The sequence below is a fragment of the Caretta caretta genome, chromosome 3, assembly GCF_965140235.1.
Source record: "Caretta caretta isolate rCarCar2 chromosome 3, rCarCar1.hap1, whole genome shotgun sequence".
NCBI lineage: Eukaryota > Metazoa > Chordata > Testudines > Cheloniidae > Caretta > Caretta caretta.
The window spans coordinates 103777656-103798990 of record NC_134208.1 but is presented as its reverse complement, the minus strand read 5'-3'; the positions used below and the strand labels follow the sequence as shown (position 1 = coordinate 103798990).

Below are 21335 nucleotides of genomic sequence, written 5' to 3'. Positions count from 1 at the left end.
GCAAATGAATTCCAATTTAGCAGTTTCTTGCTGGAGTCTGGATTTGAAGTTTTTTTGTTGTAAGATAGTGACCTTCATGTCGGTGATTGCGTGACCAGAGAGATTGAAGTGTTCTCTGACTGGTTTATGAATGTTATAATTCTTGACATCTGATTTGTGTCCATTTATTCTTTTACGTAGAGACTGTCCAGTTTGACCAATGTACATGGCAGAGGGGCATTGCTGGCACATGATGGCATATATCACATTGGTGGATGTACAGGTGAACGAGCCTCTGATAGTGTGGCTGATGTTATTAGGTCCTGTGATGGTGTCCCCTGAATAGATATGTGGGCACAGTTGGCAACGGGCTTTGTTGCAAGGATAGGTTCCTGGGCTAGTGGTTCTGTTGTGTGGTATGTGGTTGTTGGTGAGTATTTGCTTCAGGTTGCGGGGCTGTCTGTAGGCAAGGACTGGCCTGTCTCTCAATATTTGTGAGAGTGTTGGGTCATCCTTCAGGATAGGTTGTAGATCCTTAATAATGCGTTGGAGGGGTTTTAGTTGGGGGCTGAAGGTGACGGCTGGTGGCGTTCTGTTATTTTCTTTGTTAGGCCTGTCCTGTAGTAGGTGACTTCTGGGAACTCTTCTGGCTCTATCAATCTGTTTCTTCACTTCCGCAGGTGGGTATTGTAGTTGTAAGAAAGCTTGATAGAAATCTTGTAGGTGTTTGTCTCTGTCTGAGGGGTTGGAGCAAATGGGGTTGCATCGCAGAGCTTGGCTGTAGACGATGGATTGTGTGGTGTTGTCAGGGTGAAAGCTGGAGGCATTAATTTAGGCTTAAATAGAGACTGGGAGTGGCTAAGTCATTATGCAAGGTAGCCTATTTCCCCTTGCTTTTTCCTCCCCCCCCCCCCCCCCCCAGACGTTCTGGTTAAACTTGGAGAGTGGTCAGTTTGGATGAGCTATTGCCAGCAGGAGAGTGAGTTTATGTGTGTGTGTGTGTGTTCCCCGGGGGCGGGGTGAGAAAGCCTGGATCTGTGCTGGAAATGACCCACCTTGATTACCATGCACATTGTAGGGAGAGTGGTCACTTTGGATGAGCTATTACCAGCAGGAGAGTGAGTTTGTGTGTGTATGGGGGTGGGGGGGTGAGAAAACCTGGATTTATGCTGGAAATGGCCCACCTTGATTACCATGCACATTGTAGGGAGAGTGGTCACTTTGGATAAGCTATTACCAGCAGGAGATTGAGTTTGTGTGTGTGGTTTTTTGGAGGGGGGTGAGGGGGTGAGAGAACCTGGATTTGTGCAGGAAATGGCCCACCTTGATTATCATACACATTGTGAAGAGAGTGGTCACTTTGGATGGGCTATTACCAGCAGGAGAGTGAGTTTGTGTGTGTGTGGGGGGGGGGGGTGGAGGGTGAGAAAACCTGGATTTGTGCTGGAAATGGCCCAACTTAATGATCACTTTAGATAAGCTATTACCAGCAGGACAGTGGGGTGGAATGGGGGTATTGTTTCATGGTCTCTGTGTGTATATAATGTCTACTGCAGTTTCCACGGTATGCATCCGATGAAGTGAGCTGTAGCTCACGAAAGCTTATGCTCAAATAAATTGGTTAGTTTCTAAGGTGCCACAAGTACTCCTTTTCTTCCTGTGATATGTGACATAACACCCCTTTCACTGTAGGTTTGCCGGTACACATGCTATTGCCACATTTGTGTTCCCATTGTCCTAGCTCAGTTTTAACTTCCTGGAGCCCAGTTTGGTGCATCATCTTGAACAGATCTTTTATTAACCCACTGCTAGATGTCTAGGTTTAGCGGCCCTCACTGAGGCTTCCCATTGATATTCCATGATCACATATGAGATGGAATTTGGCCAGTTGTGTGCAAAGATTTTATATTCATTATTCTAAGAAATTTCTCCTGAATTTTGTTTGTTTTAAAGCAGCTGCTCAAAGTCTGAACTCCAAACTTCAGGTTTTATAGTTTAGAGGTGATTAATGGAATAAGTCACCTGGTATTGTTTCCCCACCAAATATATGAATGTAGTTATAACCTTGTGCAAATGCTTATGGAAAGAGAACTTAAAATCCATGAGTGTTTGAGTGTGTGTGTGTAAAATTTGCTTTCTGCTGCCATTAGTGCTAATTAAATAGTGGTGTGAATGTTTGCAGGAAGGGAGCACAAGGGATGTGAGAATATTCATGGAACTTTTTATTTAGTATTCACACAGTTCTTACTGTGTGTAATGGCAAATATACATTGGGAGTTTGTAGGTTTATCGTGTACTGGGGGGCAGTGAACTGGCCGTTGTGTAGATAAATATCAAATGGCTGGCTACACCTTTGGATCTAATTATTTTGCTACAGGTGTGCGAATACACTCTCCACTCTAACTCCAGCAGTTCTACCACTCTGGTAGATCTGGGATGAAGACTACAAAATCTGGTTGAATGAAGGAATGCTGCAGTCACCATTTAAGTGTTGTGAGAAATGGGTTAACATTGAAGTTAGACTTCAATATGAGCATTAAAAAACACGGGGAATGTAGCAATAGTGTCTGATCCAAGCTGGCCATGGTGTAGACTAGTACTGCACTGAAGTTTATTGACCTGACTTGTTTTACAAGTGTGCTGACTTTTGCTCTAGAACCATGATCTTCTATCAGCCAGCTCATGGGACATCTGTTTGATCAGAAAATGGGCACTGACATGTCAGCTGATTCAGATTGGCTTGTGCCTCACACACCCCTTGTTACTCTGACAAATCACTAGGTCTGATTGAGATGGGCTGTCCAAAATAGCTTTTACAAAACCTTGGCTCTGGGCCCTGCTGGTGTCCGTGATAATGAGGAACACTGATGCATATACTTGTTACGCATTCCCTTGTCTATTTAACCTATTGGGAAGGAACACTAGTGTAATCTGAAGCAATACAGCATAGCCTATGTTATTTTAAAAAATAGATCACCTAATTCTCTTTGTATTTGATTTTATTTGTGTTTTGCCAATGTTACTGTCTGGCCCTTGAGCAATGGTATGTAGCAACTCCAAGAGGAATTCTAAGGATCTTCCAACCTTTCAAGAAGTCCCTTCCCTTATTCCTCTAATTCCTCTCTTTTTAAATTGCAGTGAATGCAGCACTCAACATCTGGCATGAAGGATGAATGGACGGCCTTCTCCAAGGCAGACTGGGTGACAAGAGTTGCTTGGGAAGAACTGAGTGCCTCTACTCCCACCATCTCCTCCCAGTGGCTGACAAACCTCCTTTGCTATGGGCTGCGAGTAAGAGACCTGAAGCTATTCCAGAACTCGTGCCTTGTCACTGTGGCGCTCTTGCTGCTAATCCCTACAGCTAGCTGGCTGACCTTCAGCTTTCTCATGCCGTTATCTGTTGCGTAATGAACTAGAATCAGGTAGGTAACTTTGGTTTTAACTATTACAAAAAGCAAACATGCATTTTGAAAGCAGCTGTTTGTAACAGTGCGTCAGTCCCTAATAGAGTATTCGGGGTCATTCTAGACTAGCTGGCTTGGATAAAATAAGAAATGATCCAAAACCTCAAATGGAATCTTCAGAAAAAGTGTAATTCCTATATTGATATTTGTCCTTTCTAATTTTGGCTGGGACTGGAAATGCAAGCCAGTTTTCGTAAGTTTTCCAGCTAGATCTCTAGAATGATCTGTTTCCAATATGTGCAGCCAGACATTTGATTATCTGAACCAAAGCTCTGAATCTTCTGAGGTTTGCACAGCCTGTGTAACAATGAAGGCAGAAATCTTTTTATATTACAGGATTCTTATCCTAATATATAAATATTATCTCACTGATGCTTCAAATGATACTGGTTTGGAACGAAAGGTATGTGTCATTCAGATATTTTTTGCCTTCCTGTTTTGTGAGGACCATTAGTTGGGAATGGATTTGCAAGAGTACTTTTATTTCATTCTTCCCTTTTGGTCTTGTCTACCCTGGGCATATTCCCTGATCACATCCACTGAGTTCCATTGACCAGTTTAATAGCACTGGGGCCAATCCCAAGAATAGCCAGCCAAAATTTCTCTTTGCCCCAGGTGGGCTTACCCCAGTTTTAAGCAGTGATAAGCTGCACCTTTGCAAATTGTGGCTTAGTGTGTCTACACATGGGGTGCCCATTGGTGGCCACCAATGCCTGTAATCAGGGCAAGTCCCCAGTATAGACAAGACCTTAGTTTTTCAGGTGGGAGGGCCCCTCAGGGCATTGTTGTGTACTTGTTGATTATATGGGCATTATATTCATCAACCACCTTTCTGCTTTCTATTCTCACCCTTTTAGGCTCCAACCACTGCCTATGCCCTTCAGTAAGAAGGGTGGAATACTGCAATGTCTCATAACTATGGTTTCAGCAAGCAAGTGTGAAAATGTCATTAGAAAGACTTCTCTACAACAAGGTGGCTGCTTAGAGAACTGGGGAGTCGGAAGGTTCCCAGAAATATTTTGTGAGCAGCGCTATGGCATAGATTTATGTAGGATATCTCCGGTGTCTAACACACCCACCACCATCACCATGATCTGAGCCTCCTAGGCTTCCTTTGGCCGAGTTCTAGCAAAAGTTGACAACTGTGCTGTTTTGTGGAAACTTGTGAGGTTTAGAAATTTGTTTTCCTTCCATATTGGAACAAAATCAAACCCTTTAGAACATTGTCACAGAAATGGAATTGTCTCAGAATGTCTGGTTTTGGATCAAAACCTGAGCTATTTGAGAAGTAAATATGCATGAGTGCATGCTCTTTCTCCCTCTTTCTCGTCGAAACCCATATGTCTCTGTGAAACAGCATATTTCGCCAAAATTTCATTTAGTCAAAAATGTCCCGACCAGTTCTAGTTCTTGCTGTTCCTACGTCTGCTTTGCTGACGTGGCAAAAAAGCTCTCAGGCTATTCGTCCATGATTTAATAAATATCCACATTAGACAAAACAACTATTTATTTTGCATACAAACAAACATACAATGGCATACTTTCCTCCCCTCGCCTCCAGCCAGTACTCCCATTCCATAAAGGTGAGCGGTAAAAGCCCGCCCCAGATCATCGGAGAGTGCAACAGTGTTACACAAGCTGTTTTTTTTCCAAGTTTTCTAAATGTTTTCCAACTTCTATTACATACTATTGTCTCCATGCTGTGAACTCTTGCCAAAACTCCCCCAACAGCATTCTTCACTGACTTTGCAAATCTTTTAGACCGCAAACAAACCTTTTAAAGAGTCATTGATTTCTGCAAGAAAGCATTTATGTTTATTGTATATGAAATAAAAACAACTAGAATGCACATTTTACAACTCACAGATCTCCAGTGAAAGCCATCAACAAAAACTCCTGTGACAGCTCAGAATTTTATTCTCTTCTATGCGTTTAAATTTGGGAATAATACTTCTTACCTTCCCGAGCAACCGGGACACCCCTCTGTGTATAAAGCAGTTTTAGTTGCTACCAACTCAACATAACTTCACCTACACCTAGGAAGCACTGAATCTCAGCTGACTTAATTCTTTATTACTTCTCCATTTGCCAGTTGTCCCCTTGCTTTTCTATGGTATAGCTCTTCTATATTTCTGTACGGTAAGGTCACCACTTTATACAACTAGCAACGTACTGTTCTACTGTTTGCTATTTGTCTTTTGACCCTCCTCCTATTTGTTGATGGCATTCTAAGCATAGACGTATAATCTAGTGGCTAAAGCACCAGGACTGGTGTCGCTAGATTTGGGTTCTATTCCTGACCGTGAAACAGGGTTGCTGTGTAATTTTGTGCAAGCAGGTGAGTGACGTAGGCCCGTATCTTCAAAAATTGTCTCTGATTTTGGGTTGTTTCCATTTTTGGGCCCTCCTCTTGTTCCTACTCTCTCTCAGAACAGTGCAGATCCCTTGACTCCTGTGCAGTTGCTCCTGATTTACACTGGGGTTCAGGAGAATTGGGCACCCAGCCTCCGATTTCCCATTGACTTCAAGTGGAGTTCCTGGTGAGCAGAATTTCTGAAAATGTGAATTTATGTGTCTCATGTTGGGCTCCCAGGACTGAGGCATCCAAAATTAGAGGCTGCTCCTGAAAATCTTGGCCTTTCGCTCTCTCTGTGTCAGTTGTTCCAATTGTTTAATGCAAATATTTGAATGGGATGCTCTGAGATCTTTGGGTGCATAAATATATCTTTGCTGCAGACAAGTGAAATGTGCTCTATAGTAATATGGGACATTCACTGACGTATTTCAAAGTAAATGTCTAAACAGTTCCACACATTATTTTTTCACACCTGTTACATGGTAGCTTAAAAAGCCCTTCTCGACATTCCTAAATGTTGAAATTCTGAGATGAACTGAACAACTCTAGCCATTTAGCTCAGGGGATGCATTGACTGTTCAGAAGAAATAATACACATGTTGTAAGACAGCTGGTCTATCTGTTTTATGGCTTTTCTGAGCAAAGTTGACAAATAGATCTTATGCCTTCCCTGTCAGAGAGTGATCAATTTGCTGTCACATTCCTTTAGTAATCTTGGAATTTTGTTCCCCCACCCACGTTGATGATGGTATCACAATGTACTTCCTTGTACTGAGTAAAGGACTGCCTCCTCAGGACATGTGAATTTGCCAAATTTAGAATTGATTGTATTAAATAAGCCAAATTGACTTTTCCATGTCTATTCAGCTCTGCGTATTAAACTCAGTTGACTCTTAGGGTATATCTACACTGCAATTAGACACCTGCAGCTGGCTTGTGCCAGCTGACTTGGGCTCATGGGGCTTGGGCTGCAGGGCTGTTCAATTGCAGTGTAGACTTTGGGGAGAGGGCTGCAGCCCAAGCCCTGGGACCCTCACACCTTGCAAGGCCCTAGATCCTGGGCTCCAGCCCAAGCCTGGACGTCTACACTGCAATTAAACAGCCCTGCAGTCTGAGCCCCATGAGCACGAGTCAGCTAGCATGGCCAGTCATGGGATTTTAATTGCAGTGTAGACATACCCTCCGACATATTGCTCCAAGATCACATACCGAATGAAGAGATCGGAAGGCGTACAGAGGTGACCAATGCAGTGCAGGTGATGTATGACACAAAGCGAAGATGGGCGGGTCCTGTAGTCCGCAGGCAAGACAATCGGAGGACAACCCGAATCAGGGACTGGATAGCTAGAGACTACAAGTGACCGCTGGGCAGACCGAAAACGCGCTGGCCCGACCCCGTGACAAAGCTCTTTGGCCAGAAATGAAAAGAACGTGCTCACAACAAAATAGAATGGTGTAGCATTGACTTGCATTTGTGGAAGGATGGATAAGGGCAAGGCGGACAAAGGTGACATACCCATAAATGCTGATTCCCCGCTCATTTATAGCAGCTTTACATTAGTGTAACTCCATTCACTTCAGTGGTGTTACTCCTGATTTGCACTGGTGTAAGGGAGAGGACACCCAGACCCCCTAATCTCCTGTGATTTTTTTTCTTTGGATCAGAGTCTATTGCCATGCACACAACAAATAACACTTTACTACCTGTCAGTAAAAGCATGTAGCCTATACTTCATTTAAATCTGTATACTGACAACATAATGTTGTCAGAGAACCAGCACAAGGGGAAATAAACAGGAAAAAGCCTGTGGAACCAATCTTTAGCTGGTGTAAATGGTCATAGCTCCATTATGGAGCTAAGTCAATTTACACGAGCTGAGGATCTGCCCCTGCATTTCTATTGCTTCCCCACCCCCCATTTATTTATGGTTCAGAGGGCTTTTAATTAGGATTTTAGAAAAACTGCCAGTTGCTTTAATGGTTTTTTATTTATCTGACTCACCAACAACCTCATCGACTGGCAGTTCTTCTTTCTGAGTGTGCATTTCATAACTCTGATATGTCAAGTTAGCCGGAGATATAAACTGCCAATTTGCTTAAGTATTTTTCCATGTTGGTGTTGACAGTTAATAAGAATTGATATATTGCTCTGCTTTCCTCCAGAGTCTACTCTCTCCTTTCATATTAATAGGGAATTCGATGTGCTCACTGAATGGAGAATATTTCCTCTTGTGAATAATTGGTCTCTCCTTTCTGAAGCAGGCAGTGCACGTTCAAAATAGAGAGGGTGAGAGAGAGAAACAGCAGCAGTGTTAGGCAGCTTCCAGTGGATGCAATTGCACCCACAGAAATCAGGCCTGGATTAACCAATGTGCACTGTGTACACTTGCACAGCCCCTCCCCCCTCATCTCAAGGTTGTCCTCACCTCCCCTTTGTTATGACAGGGGGTGCCTGGGACAAATTTGAGTGAGTGGCTTTGTGACCTGGCGCACGGGTTGCAGCACCACTCAGGTTTGTCCTGGCTGTCCCTCCGTCATGGTGGAGGAGCAGCGGGGCCAAACCTGAGTGATGCTGTCACCCTGTGCACCAAGTTGCAATGCCTGGAGCAGGAAGCTGGGCCCAGTCCCATGGGATAGGACCTGCCACAGTGTGGAGCGTGCGGGGCAGGCTCACTTTCCAGCCCCTCCACCTAGGACATCCCCCTCCACACCAGGCCAGGATTAGGGTTGCGGTGCCAGGGCTAGGTTGCTGCTGTGCATGGTTGGTGCCCCCTCGATGGTGTGTGGAGGAGGTGGTGATGTGCATCCACTGACCTGGGAGGCTACATCTGCCCCTGGAGAGGAGAGAGACATATTCTAACATCAGCTTAATTCCTTACAGATCTCTGAATGAATAATTACTATTATTATATTTATTATTTAGTATTTAGTATTATCATAGTGCCAAGCAGTCCTTGTCATGGACCAGGACCCCGCTGTGCTCGGTGCTGTACAAGCACAGAACAAAAAAATGATCCCTGCCCCAGAGAGCTTACAAACTAAATATAAGACAAAGGTCAACACGTGGGGGAGCACTAAGAAATAACACGACGATACTGGTTAGGAATATTGGTCAATTTTCAACACTTCACCACCACCATTTTGTTCTGGCAAAAGGAGACGGTTTCCTTCTGAGCTTGCCATTATGTTCAGAAATCTATTTTGTGACTAATATTTCCCCCAGCTCGACTAGAGACATTTAGAAAGTCAACATGTCATTGATATGCAGAAAATCATAAATGACAAATGGATCCCTGGGCTTTGTAGGACTCCTGTAGATGCTGGTGTCAAAGAGGAGATTCTTTAACAGCTCATGGAAAATAAGGATTATTTTTTCTGGCTGTTATTCACACCCCTTGGCCTCTCTTTGCTAATGTTTAACAGGAGTCTATTGATTACAGCAGCCAGTGAGCACTGTAAATGGGAACTGAAGGTTATATTTTTGGCCCACAGCTGGTATGTGCATACACAGAAAGTGGAAGTTACATATTTCACAAACCAATATTACTGTGGGACAAATTCCCAGTCATTACATAGCTGGCTGGGAGAAAAAGGGGGTGTCATTTTATCTAGATACAGAGTGGTCTCCACTGCCGTAGTATCACGAGTGTCGCTGGTATTAGCCTCACGACATCCGAGGTGAAAATTCACTTGCATGCACATTGGGCACATTGTGTCTGTCGGCAGCCACCTGCTTAGCCTGCTGCACGAGTAGGGCAGCCTCCCAACCCCCTTTGGCCAGGCTGCCAGAAAGTTCACCCTCCATGGCTCATTGCCAGCTCCCAGAGCCCTCGGTGGCCACCTGACTTAATTCACAACTCACCTCAAAAGCATATAGAAAGCACATCTGTGTCACCTCCCTCCCTATAGCAAGGTAGCAATTTAGAATCTATGCCTGCTGAGGTCTGCCTTCACCTACAAGGCCAAGGTGCTGCTGGTGCATTTTCTCCTCTTCAAGTTCATGTTGCAGCTTTTCTCAAACTGCAGGTTTCCTCCACAAGCCGGTCTCTTCAGCTGCTGAGGAAAAAGTGAACTCGGACTGGACGAGTTCTATCAGCTTCTTCCCTGTTTCCCTTGAGGCACTGCTGTTCCATTCTGGCCTCCAGCAACTTTGGCTCTGGTACCCCATCAGTGATCTGGATGCTTCTCTTGAGTGCCCTCCCAATCCTGGAATATCATTTCTTTTCTTGTCCTCAGAATACAGCAGGTTGACCTGCTGTGCCTTTGTCAGATCTTGAGAGGTTAGCTGTGTCTGCATAACTGCACCAGCTGCCTTCTCTTGAATTGCTCATAACTCATCTTTCCTGCCTGTCTTTTCTCTACCTTCTCCCTAGAAAAGAACACTGGACTGTTTTGCTCTTGCTCTTCCGTCTACAATACTTACTTTCCTTGCTGTTGGCACTTGTTGGAATCTCACAACTGTCACAGTTACTGGGCTAACTGCACCTCTGACATTTCCAACCCATGTCTAACTTGCTTGTCTCTTCATGTGCATTTCCCTCAGGCCTTGAGTCATCACCTCTCTTTCCAGGTGCGATTACATGATGTGACCACTTCTGACTGTGCTTTGGGCTACAGTCCCCTGGTACTAACTGTGGTTAGCTCAGCCAGTTCTACTGAAGCTTAGAACCTGGAGTTCTGTTCCCTCTGAGAGCAGTGCCAGTGGTAGCAGGTGACCAAACAACGTTCCCAAAACAAATATTCTTTATTCAGAACCACACCATTTACCATTCCCTGAATCCCAACTTCTTCAGACTCCCTCCACAGAGCCTCTTTCTGTGTCAACCTGTCCCTCCAGACTGCCCCTGCCAGCTGACACCCCCTTCTACTATGGAGAGCACCCTTACCTGTGGTTGATCTCAAAGTTCCCAGCCTGGCAAAACAGCTGTTTTGCTGTGTGATTTTAGGCCGGAGCCTGGAAGAAAGCCATTGTCCTGTAATTGCCTTTCCCCCCTCACCTCAGTGTTTGCTGGGATGCTGCTCATTACAGCTACTGTGGTGCTTTCCTATTTTTTCTTCCCATAGCCTCATATTAAGCTAGATCAATGCAGTGATACAGGAAAGTCTTATAACTGAACTTACAATAACTTCACCTCACTGGCCTGATCACACACAGTGTTCATAAAATTATTACATATCGTAGGGTTGCCAGGTGTCCGGTTTTCAACCGGAACACCTGGTCGAAAAGGGACCCTCCCCAGCCCAGTGAAAATGAGCGAGTGAGTGAGGGTGGAGGAGAGCGAGCGATGCAGGGAAGGGGGATGGCGCAAGGGGGGCGGGGCCTCGGAGACGGGGCAGGGCAAGAGTGTTCGGTTTTGTTCGGTTAGAAAGTTGGCAACCAGTATTTGAGCATTACCTAGCAGCTCCACATCCATCACAAATGCCTTCCTTTCTCTAGTCCTATTTTGTGTGGCAACCATGTCCTAACTGGAGGTATTTACACTGTCCTTCTCTTGACTGAAGACCTACAGTCAGAAGCCAAATAGCTAATATTGGATAACTGCTTGTTAAAACTACTCGGTCTGCTGTCCTACTGATGTCTTTTAGTACTCTGCACTGTGAGTACCTCACCACATGAAAATATCTGAAGTTGAACTTCTTTGAAGGTGTTTAGAATGTGGCTTGGCTCTCTAGTATTGGCTTTTGGGTTATCTTCCCTATTGCTCTGCAACAGAGCAGTCACCAGCTATTCTTAAAGAAGCAAGTTTTTTTTTTTCTAACAAGTTCTTTCTTTTACTTCTTCTGTCTCTTACAGGCCAAGATTTCAAAAGTAACTATTGATTTTGGATGCCTGACCTGAGTCACCTTAAAAGGGCCAGAGTTTTTTCAGAAAAGTCCTGAGTGTCCAACCTCTGAAAAATTAACCCCTTTGAGATGCCTCAAGTTGGGCACCCAAAACCACTAGCCACTTTTGAAAGTCTTGGCCATGCTCTAACTGGGCCAGTACTTGCACTTTCCTACATTAACTATGAACATCTATAGTAGAACCTCAGAATTACGAACACCAGAGTTATGAACTGACCGGTCAACCACACACCTCATTTGGAACTGGAAGTACACAATCAGGCAGCAGCAGAGACAAAAATTAAACAACCAACCAACCAAATACAGCACAGTACCATGTTAAAGGTAAACTACTAAAAAAATAAAGGGAAATTTAAAAAAAAAGTTTTGACAAGGTAAGGAAACTCTTTCTGTGCTTGTTTCATTTAAATTAAGATGGTTAAAAGCAGCATTTTTCTTCTGCATAGTAGAGTTTCCAAGCTGTATTAAGTCAATGTTCAGTTGTTAACTTTTGAAAGAACAATCATAACGTTTTGTTCAGAGTTATGAACAACCTCCATTTGTGACGTGTTCATAATTCTGAGGTTCTACTGTATATGACCCTCTTCCTTTATCATAGAATTGCAGAATTACATCATAAGGGATAAAAAAAAAGACGTATTTGGTCATATAATCAGGAACTACTGCCTCATCTCTCTGCTGACATTTCCAACTCATAGCTAACTTGCTATCCAATGCTTCCCCTGGATCTCTTTCAGTGTCACCGCTTTCCAGGTTTCTCCTTTTTGAATATTTTGTACAGTATTTCAGATTATTATTGGTTGTATGCATCAAGCTGAGTCTCAATTTTCTAAAGCCTGCCCTTGTTTGTATCTCTTTGGGCCAAGCCCTCTGCCCCAATGTAACCTCTTCACACTGATCTGGTGGGACAAAAGAGCTGCAAGCTGCCCTAGCAGCATGGCTGGGGGCTCTTCTAGCAAGGGAATCACTGACTGGCCTCTACAGTGCTGCCAACTCCCATGATTTTTTATCCTGAGTCTTGTGATATTTTGTGTTTTTCTTCAAGCCCCATCTGCTGGAGTGAGGTGGTTACATGAGAATCTCAGCTTTCATTCAATAAAAAATCGCACGTTTCCAGTTTGAAAACATGACATAAGTGCACCCTAAAGGCTCACAAACCAGAAGAACTCTATTTATACTACTTTTGTAAAATCTCATGATTTTTTTCGAGGCCCAACTCATGCTTTTTGAATGTTGGGCGTTGGCAATACCCCATACAGTTGGCAGAGCTGACTCCACATCACCACCTTCTATCGTCCCTGGGATAGGGTGGATGTGCCCGAATATTGCCTGGAAGACGACTGTGCTCCAGACATACCCAGCCAGAGTAACCATCTCTTAGGGTACGTCTGCCCAAAAAGACCCTGAACCCCCCACGGCGGCGAGCCTCAGAGCCTAGGTCAACAAAACCAGCAGTGTAGATGTTTCTGCTTAGGCCGAAGCTCAGGCTCTGAGACACACCTCTCTCACCGAGTTTCAGAGTCTGAGCTCCAGCCCGAGCAGGAATGTCTACGCTGCTAGGCTTAACCTTGTAGCATGAGCCCCACGAGCCTGAGTCAGTTGACCCACTCTCTGAGACTCGCTGCCATGGGGTTTTTTTTCACTGTAGATGTACCTATAGGGTCCATACCTCCCAGCAGCTGGAGGCTGATTTGGTTCCCAGCATCCACAGAGATCAGGAAACCACAAAGGTGAAGCACAGCTGCTTTAGGCCCTCCCCAACCCCTGAATGCAGATTGGCCAGACCTGAGGATCACAGTCTCTATGTTCCTTAGTATTTGCAACTTCCCCCAGTTTAGTAGCATCTGGAAAGTTCATCAACGTATGTTATGTACTTCCTCCACCAGAACATTCCTATACATATTGTAACTTAAGACTGCAGCTCGCAGTGTTCTGATTGACTTCGAGGGGAGTTGCACCCATGTAACTGACAGCAGGTCTGAGATCAGTAACTCCAGTTGCAACAGGAAGGAATTCTTTGGCTCTTCCCATCAAGATATCTTGGTCCTTTTGCTTTGTGGCTGTAGAGGTGTTACTTGGGAGCATGCAGCCATATAATGAATATAATGGATATGACTTGGTTAGCACTATGCTTTTTTTCAGCAGGTGTCCATTTGATGGCAAGTATGTCAGTGGCATGACCTCAGGCATCAACAGCAGCAGTGACAGTACACATTTATAACTGCATTATTTAAGTCTGCCAAGTATTTTCAGGATACAGGTAGCATAAGGACATCATATGAACCATAGTTGTATTTATGTAATCCAACTTTGATTGAGGAAGGAGAAGAACATACTCTGTTGATAAGAATGCAGCCCCAGGAGTAGTTGTGAACCACTTTCCCCTTTCTGAGTTTCCATTATCGTTGACTTTTTTCAGACTTAGACTTTGTTAGAGATGAATTTCCTAAGGGTATGAGCTGGGAAGATGACATTTCATTGACATACAGGATGTATAAAACGCCAAAGAAAGACTGAGGTAAATTACAAGGTGGTTTTGATAGATTATTGAGGTAGCAGAAGTAGTTTGCTGTGATGTAATGAAAAGACAGGAAGTTGTGGTTAAGGCATAGGGTTAGGAATCTGTTCTATACCCAGCCCTACCACAAACTTCCTGTGTCACTTAGACAATGTGTTTCTAATGTACCTACTAATTTTGGATGTCCAAAAAGGGCACAATTTTCAGAGATGCTGAAGCCAACAGAAGCTGGGGCTGCTCAGTGGCTCTCAGAATCAGGCCCAAGGTGTGTCAAGGAAGGCACTCAAAATTAACGGGAGCTTTTGAAAATAACAGTCTAAGCATGTGTGTCTGCCTCAGTTTCTCTTTCTGCCTCTTAGTGGTCTTAGGAAAAATTACTTCATTAATGTATGTGGGATGCTAAGCTACTAAACTGAGGAATTCCATAGAAATGCCTATAAATGACCAAGTTTATTTAAATGTAATGGATGTCCAAGACTTTTCAAATAAAAATAAAAATGTTTCTTTTACATTGTTTAAGGGAAATGTGTGAATTTTCTTTTCAGTACAGCTTGGTTTGAAATGTGTGTGAAATTGGTTTCCAAAGTGTTTGGACTTAAATTTATAAGAATACTACTTCTACTACTAATAATTACAAAAATTTTGATTCTTCTAACTCAGGTGAGGAGATTTGCTAACTGATCCTCTCTCCCCTCCCTGACCTCACTCAATTCCTTCTGTCTATACACTTCCTCATGCTTCCTGAAATCCACTGATCTTACAACTCCTTCCGGTCACTCTTCAGTGCCAAATACACCAGTGATGGGTTTTTTAAAAGCGCTCAGAATTGACCCTGACCCTAAAGGGAGTTTGATCATTGACTTCAATGGGAGCAGAATTGTGCCATTGCTGAGCCCTTTTGAAAATCCCTCCCCATGCTTCTTAACCAGTGGTTCCCAAACTTCTTCCGCGGCTTGTGCAGGGAAAGCCCCTGGCAGGCCGGGCTGGTTTGTTTATCTGCCGCATCCGCAGGTTCGGCCGATTGCGGCTCCCAGTGGCCACGGTTCGCCGCTCCAGGCCAATGGGAGCTGCTGGAAGTGGTGTGGGCTGAGGGACGTACTGGCTGCTGATTCCAGCAGCTCCAATTGGCCTGGAGCAGTGAACTGCGGCCAGTGGGAGCCGTGATTGGCCGAACCTGTGGACGCGGCAGGTAAACAAACTGGCCCGGCCCGGCAGGGGCTTTCCCTGCACAAGCGGCGTAACAAGTCTGGGAACTACTGTTCTAAACCTGCCAAGGCCCACGTGTGGGAGGCAGTGTGTAACACAGATCGCAAAAGAGGGGCACAAAGTAAAATATTCATGCAGGAAACTTAAAATGCTGTGGTGTCCATTTCTTACAGTATAATATTAATATTGAATTTCTTAAATAGCTGTCTATAATCTCAGTTGAATTATTCTGTATTTCTGATGTAAATAACTGTTGTCAATAAAAATGAGGGGATGCCAAATTTGTGTGGAACACTGGGGCTAAAACAAGTCCAGTCCCTTGACTGGAGGAACGGTTGAGTGGTCCGCCCCCCACTCCCGCAGTACTCACACAGGCCAGCAGGGGCCACCATAACATTCTCACTATAACAGGCTATGGTTATGTGCACTTGTCCCTCTGCCAGAGTGATCTTGATTGGGGAGAGTCCAGAAGATTTGTCTCCCTCCTCCCTTCAGGAGGATTCCTCTGTCACTTCTTTCAGGTGGAAACCGTTAGGCACAGAGGCATAATGATTAGTGCATTAGCTCCAAACAAAAGTACTCTTACCATATCTCCCAAATCTGTCAGTTCATTACTCTCTCATAGGTCCACCCCCAAATTCAGCAGTTTTCTTTTCCTTCCCCACTCGAACTCATTTATTCTCTCTTCCCCTCAACCCTATGCTGCTTCACCATGGATTTTTATTTCTTTCCCTCTCCCCAGAAGGAACATGAAGGGGCTATGAGGAGGGCTCTTTGCTTGCCTCTCGTCCATGGACGTATGGGGAGGAGTCTAGCCTGTTACCAGCTTTTATAGAAGGGATTGATTCTCCAGTGCCTTCTATCTTGTATTATTACATAAACGTGCACAAAGTGAGTGGAAAACATGACCCCTGTCCTGATTTAGTAGTGTTTCAAACTAACTTTGCACAGCTGTAGTGGTAACACAAGGCAGGGGTGAATCAAATTCTCGGGGCCCAATTCTCTGTTGTCCTAACTCTTCCTTTCCTCATTCTGATGCCATAAAAGAGGTATAAAAGCTATGGAATACCCTGGCATAGGGGGCTTCAAAGCCAGCCTACACTTCTCCCCCTTGCAGCTTCCAAAATAGAGGGCCTGGCAGGGATGTGCTGTGGGAGTGGGCTGGACCAAACTGCCACTGAAGTCTGGCTACATGAGGATATGGGCATCCTGAACTTAAGTTAGTGTACCTTGGAGACTGCTCTAACTTACGTTGGGGGCTGACCAAGCTCAGAATAGAGGGAGAGTGAAAGAGGTCTTAAAGTCACCTTTGTAGCTCACCCTCCCCTGTTACTGCGCTGAGTGTATCTCAGCTAGAATGGAAGAATTGGGTCCTCTGTTTTTATGAGAGTGAGCAAGAGCCCCAATTATGGTGCTTGATCAGTCAACACCAGACTGGCCAATAAGAGCGCAATGTAAGGCAGCATTGGTAGCGGTGGTTTAACTTGATATTTGTTAGTGCACCATGGATAAGGCTCGGAGATGCAGGAAAGTGGATGGTAATAGGCAATTGGTCCACAGGCCATAGAATGAATAAGAAGCCCTAGATTGACTTCTCCTTCCTAATGATAGGTATTGATTTGCCTTTCTCAAATGCCACATACAGGAAGCCAGGATTGTTCTGGACATTTCAGCTCCTCTGGCTTTTTTTAAGTGAATCTTTTAAAGCATCATTAATACTAATTATTCCTGAGCAATGGAAGTGAGCAACCTCATAAAACTGTTGGATCTATACCAGTGTTTACAATTTAGCATGACTGCCTTAAGGCTCAAGATGACTTTTTTCTTCACAACATTGATTGAACTCTGATAAAACACATTTTCCCCTCTATGTACTCTTATCCTGTGAGATGGCTGCTGTATGCATAAATTACACAGTGGGAACTAAATGAAAAGATTTCATACTGATCATCATGTGCATATTTTAGTTCTCCCTGGTGTTTGCTTTGCCATAATCTCTGCTCTAATACAGCTGTGTACAGTCAGACCTATCCCCTGTCCCTCAGCATGAAGGATGGCCCTTCTCTTTCAGACAAGCTTGATGTTGTCTTTTATTTTTGTAAATTCTTCCAGAAATGGGGGATTATGAAAAGGAGGTTAGAGAAATTCTACAAAATGAACCCCACATCAAGTTAAATTTCTTCCCCTAATACATTTCTGGTGTCTCTCACTTTTAGTCATAAAGTGTCCCATATTTGGCTGTTGGAAGAGACTGAGGCATAACCATGGCATCCTATGGCTTGAAGGGGCAGGCTGCTGAAGTTCACTACTAATACTTCTTATAATTTATGCAATTCAAATTTGAGTCTAATCTCAAAGACAGTGGGGTCCAGGCTTCTAGAAAGTCACAGGGATGATATTGCAATCCACAAAGCTTGAGTTAGGTCCATATACAATGAATGAGGAGATTTAGAATGTGATCCACAAAATCCAGCATTTTAGGCAGTGGAGATTAAAGATAATCTAGGCGTGGCCAACCCCTAAACAAATACTTTATCTCAATGTTTAATAAGGATAATGAGGCGTTTGGAGCCAGTGTCCAGGTAGCTAATGGGAAGAAGGATGTGGAAGTAGAAATTACCAAATGCAAGGTGGAAGCCAGACTCATACATCTTAATGGGACCAAACTGGGGGGTCTAGGAAATCTCCAGTCAAAAAGACTAAAGGAATTACCACATAAAATTGCAAGCCCAATAGCAAGGATTTTTAATCAATCCGTAAACTCAAGGGTTGTACACTATGACTGGAGAATTGCTAATATAGCACCTATATTTAAGAAAGGGGAAAAACGTGATCTGGGAAACTATAGGCATGTTAGTTTGACCTCAATTGTATGCAAGGTCTTAGAACAAATTTTGAAAGAGAGAGTAATTAAAAGACACAAAGGTGAATGGCAATTGGCATAAAAGACACCGTGGTTTTACAAAAGTTAGATCAAGCCAGACTAATCCGATCCCTTTCTTTGAGAAGATAACTGATTTTTCAGACAAAGGAAATACAGTAGATCTAATCTACCTGGATTTCAGTAAAATTTCAGTAAAGCATTCAATACAGTTCTACATGGGAAATTATTAGTTAAATTGGAGAAGATGGGAATTAATATAAAAATTGAAAGGTGGGCGGCAAGGAACTGGTTAAAGGGAAGACGACAACACGTCATACTGAAAGGTGAATTGTCATACTGGAAGGAGGTTATTACTGGCGTTTCTCAAAGGAACTTTTACTCCAAAAAGTTAGGCACCTAGTGAGCTTAGCCATCTGCAGGGTTTGGCAGCGTCTGAGCAGAGTTTTGTGGATCACAGTGGTGCCTAAAAATGGGATTTAGGCACCGAAACCTAATAGCAGGTTAGACTGTTTAAATCACTCTAAGGATTTTGTACATATTTTCCAAGAGCCTTCAGGTATCTGGACAATCAACATAAGGGACCAAATCCATCCCTGCCATTGATGGAGTTGTATCTAGCTTATTTCCAGGTGAGAGGGAAGAGGAAAGGCAATCTACTAACAGTATTACACATGGAGGCTAAATATTGGTGGTAGAGTGAATAGTACATTTGGAGAGAACACACTAGGGGGCTTTTTCTAAATAACTATTTTAGTAACTTGAGACTCATGCCTGTCTTATACTATTAGTAGGGCCCTACCAAATTCACAGTCCATTTTGATCAATTTCTCTGTCATAGGATTTTAAAAATAATACATTTCATGATTTCAGCGATTTAAATCTGAAATTTCATTGTGTTGTAATTGTAGGGGTCCTGACCCAAAACAGGAGTGTGTGTGGGTTTTTTCGCAAGGTTATTGTGGGGGGGGAGGGAATGTGGTACTGCTACCCTTACTTCTGTGCTGTTGCTGGTGGCGACGCTGACTTCAGAGCTGGGCAGCTGGAGCGCGGTGGCTGCTGGCTGGGTGCCCATCTCTGAAGGCAAAGCCACTGCTAGCAGCAGCACTGAAGTAAGGGTGGCATGGTATGGTGTTGTCACTCTTCTGCGCTGCTGCCTGCAGAGCTGGGCCCTCAGCAGCTGCCACTCTCTGGCCACCCAGCTCTGAAGGCAGCGGTGCAGAAGTAAGGGTGGCATGGTATGGTATTGCCACCTTACTTCTGCGCTGCTGCTGGCGGGGCACTGCCTTCAGAGCTGGGCACCCGGCTAACAGCCACCACTCTCCGGTCACCCAGCTCTGAAGGCAGCACAGAGGCAATACCATGACCCCCTTAAAATAACCTTATGGCCCCCCCTGCAAATCCCTTTTGGGTCAGGACCCCCAATTTGAGAAACGCTGGTCTCCCCTGTGAAATCTGGTCTTATGTGTGCTTTTACCCTATACTGTACAGATTTCACAGGCAGAGACCAGATTTCACGGTTCATGACACATTTTTGGTAGCCATGAATTTGGTAGGGCCCCAGCTATTAGGAGGAGAAAGATTAAAATTGAATCCTTATGGCTAACGCATGGGCCATGAAGTCCAGTGATCTCAGTTCTGTTCTTAACTTTAGTATGCACTTCCTATGCAGCCTTAGCAAAGTCCCTAACACTGCTGCACCACTGTGCTGGACCTGTTGTAAATTTCCCCATCAGTGTAATATGGGGATAATAGTAGAGGAGTCTTGCAGGGCTTCATTCCTTAAAGTTTGTAATGGGCTTTGAGCCCTTCTCAAGGAAAGTGCTGAGTTAAAAGCCAGTATTATTATTTTCAATAACCTACCTACGGCATGCTGCACGTCAGTATCATAAACAGCTTCACCAATAGTTAATTTGGAAGTAGTTGAAAACAGCCCTCTGTGAGCATACTTATTTGCATGAAAATTTAAAGTGATTAAAATAATGTTGGGGCTTTTAAAAAACAGAACTGTCAGCTACGTTGCAGAGGTATATTTTATTGTTGTATATCTATCTTGAAAAACTTTTAAAGCTTCTTTTCCTTATTTAGCTGGGTTTGGGAACCAACTGATCATTATGATTTTTTGTTTTACACAGTATTTCTTCTCCTCTCAGACAGTTCCAAAAGGCAAGTTTCTTTCAAAAAAAATGTGCCCTCAAAAATAATAATTATGATATTGAGTTTTGCTCCTCGAGATCTTGGGTGACTGTTGATGAAATCTTTTTTTTCTGTCCTGTTCAATGGTCAAATATTATTCAACAAAAAATGAATCCATCTATTTATGTGGGTTTCTTTCCTGGCTGTAATATGATTAAAGAAATCATTTCTTCAGTAACCTGCTCTAATACAATAGATTTCAATGACTAAGCTAAATATCCTTGTGCCTTTTCCTTGCCTTCCAAAGACAACTTTCAGTAAAATTCACCCCTGAGCTGAGGGCCAGAGATGTCAGGACCTATGCACCACTCCCATTTAAACTCTTAATACAGCTATGAAGGGCCTGATCTTGCAAGCTGTTGCGCACCTTCTTTGAGGTGCTGAAGGCCCTCAATTTCCATGAAATCAGGATGCATCTCTTCCTCATTCTGCACCTGCACGTGGGTTAGAATGCTGGCTATGGGAGGATATCCCAAGCACTGCCAATACTTTAATAAGGGACTCTTTTTTCTGTAGGGGTTATACATTTTAAGGCCAGAAGGAACCATTGTGATCACCTAGTCTGTATAGCACAGGCCACAGAACTTCCACAAAATAATTCCTAGGCCATATCCTGCTGCCCCTTGTCCTATTGGTGCCTCTACCAAGACAGACAGTGGAACTGGGATTTCTGGACACCCCGAAAGAGTTTTCAGGGACCCACCTGGGAGTGCCTCATTCTGATCAGGAATTGTGCAAAGCTGAGGCTAATTAGCCTCACAGCCCTAAAGAATGCAGGCTAGTCTCATGAGAGAAAGCCAGTCAGTGAAGGTATTCTGTGTTTATGCTGGTGAAACTGGGCTCCTTGAGTTTCAATAGCAGGTATGTGGTGAATGTTCTTCTGCCCTTTGT

General features: G+C 43.9%; 1 long non-coding RNA gene across 3 annotated transcripts in view; it reads left to right on the top strand.

Annotated features, from left to right (window-relative positions):
• The window catches only part of LOC142071564 (uncharacterized), a 37646-nt gene extending 30961 nt beyond the window's left edge, over positions 1–6685 (top strand). For all 3 annotated transcript variants that reach the window (XR_012667671.1, XR_012667672.1, XR_012667673.1), the window contains exons 2-3: positions 3118–3401; positions 4301–6685. This is a non-coding gene — a long non-coding RNA (uncharacterized LOC142071564). The remainder of the gene's footprint in view (positions 1–3117; positions 3402–4300) is intronic.
• Positions 6686–21335: the final 14650 nt, after the last annotated feature.